Source organism: Cryptomeria japonica, unplaced genomic scaffold, assembly GCF_030272615.1.
Source record: "Cryptomeria japonica unplaced genomic scaffold, Sugi_1.0 HiC_scaffold_506, whole genome shotgun sequence".
NCBI lineage: Eukaryota > Viridiplantae > Streptophyta > Pinopsida > Cupressales > Cupressaceae > Cryptomeria > Cryptomeria japonica.
This window is the reverse complement of record NW_026729322.1, coordinates 47,501-49,563: the sequence shown is the minus strand read 5'-3', so window position 1 is coordinate 49,563 and position 2,063 is coordinate 47,501.

The following is a 2,063-nucleotide window of genomic DNA, read 5'->3' as shown; positions in this document are numbered from 1 at the left end:
GATAAGGGGTTGTCACTGGTAGTCGCCCCAAGCGCGTCCGATGCTTGGACCATTCCGAGGCGGCCCCGAAGCCTCTTCCGTGTAGCCGTTGGGTCCTTCTCGCCGCATCCCTCGCCTCGCACCCCGATTGCTATGCGGTGAGGCTCCTCGGCCGCCTTGGAACTATCTGTGTATCGGACGCGTCGCGGGATAAGGGGTTGTCACTGGTAGTCGCCCCAAGCGCGTCCGATGCTTGGACCATTCCGAGGCGGACCTGAAGCCTCTTCCCTCTAGCCGTTGGGGCTTTCTCGCCGCATCCCTCGCCTCGCACCCTGATTGCTATGCTGTGAGGCTCCTCGGCCGCCTTGGAACTATCTGTGTATCGGACGCATCGCGGGATAAGGGGTTGGCAGTGGTAGTCGCCCCAAGCGCATCCGATGCTTGGACCATTCCGAGGCGGCCCTGCAGCCTCTTCCGTCTAGCCGTTGGGGCCATCTCGCCGCATCCCCCACCTCGCACCACGATTGCTATGCGGTGAGGCTCCTTGGCCGCCTCGGAACTATCTGTGTATCGGACGCATCGCGGGATAAGGGGTTGTCACTGGTAGTCGCCCCAAGCGCGTCCGATGCTTGGACTATTCCGAGGCGGCCCTGCAGCCTCTTCCGTCTAGCCGTTGGGGCCATCTCGCTGCATCCCCCACCTCCTCGGCCGCCTCGGAACTATCTGTGTATCGGACGCATCGCGGGATAAGGGGTTGGCAGTGGTAGTCGCCCCAAGCGCGTCCGATGCTTGGACTATTCCGAGGCAGCCCTGCAGCCTCTTCCGTCTAGCCTTTGGGGCCATCTCGCCGCATCCCTCGCCTCGCACCCCGATTGCTATGCGGTGAGGCTCCTCGGCCGCCTGGGAACTATCTTCGTATCGGACGCATCGCGGGATAAGGGGTTGTCACTGGTAGTCGCCCCAAGCGCGTCCGATGCTTGGACTATTCCGAGGCGGCCCTGTGGCCTCTTCCGTCTAGCCGTTGGGGCCATCTCGCCGCATCCCCCACCTCGCACCCCGATTGCTATGCGGTGAGGCTCTTCGGCCGCCTTGGAACTATCTTCGTATCGGACGCATCGCGGGATAAGGGGTTGTCACTGGTAGTGGCCCCAAGCGCGTCCGATGCTTGGACTATTCCGAGGCGGCCCTGCAGCCTCTTCCGTCTAGCCGTTGGGGCCATCTCGCCGCATCCCCCACCTCGCACCCCGATTGCTATGCGGTGAGGCTCCTCGGCCGCCTTGGAACTATCTTCGTATCGGACGCATCGCGGGATAAGGGGTTGTCACTGGTAGTCGCCCCAAGCGCGTCCGATGCTTGGACTATTCCGACGCGGCCCTGTGGCCTCTTCCGTCTAGCCGTTGGGGCCATCTCGCCGCATCCCCCACCTCGCACCCCGATTGCTATGCGGTGAGGCTCCTCGGCCGCCTTGGAACCATCTTCGTATCGGACGCATCGCGGGATAGGGGGCTGTCACTGGTAGTCGCCCCAAGCGTGTCCGATGCTTGGACCATTCCTAGGCGGCCCTGAAGCCTCTTCCGTCTAGCCGTTGGGGCCTTCCCGCCCCATCCCTCGCCTCGCACCCCCGATTGCTATGCGGTGAGGCTCCTCGGCCGCCTTGGAACCATCTGTGTATCGGACGCATCGCGGGATAAGGGGTTGGCACTGGCAGTCGCCCCAAGCGCGTCCGATGCTTGGACCATTCCGAGGTGGCCCTGAAGCCTCTTCCGTCTAGCCGTTGGGGCCTTCCCGCCCCATCCCTCGCCTCGCACCCCGATTGATATGCGGTGAGGCTCCTCGGCCGCCTTGGAACTATCTGTGTATCGGACGCATCGCGGGATAAGGGGTTGGCACTGGTAGTCGTCCCAATCGCATCCGATGCTTGGACCATTCCGAGGCGGCCCTGCAGCCTCTTCCGTTTAGCCGTCGGGGCCTTCCCGCCGCATCCCTCGCCTCGCATCCCGATTCCTATGCGGTGAGTCTTCTCGGCCGCCGCGGAACTATACCTGTTATTGCTACTGCATCCTTCGGCTGGTAACCTCCTCTGC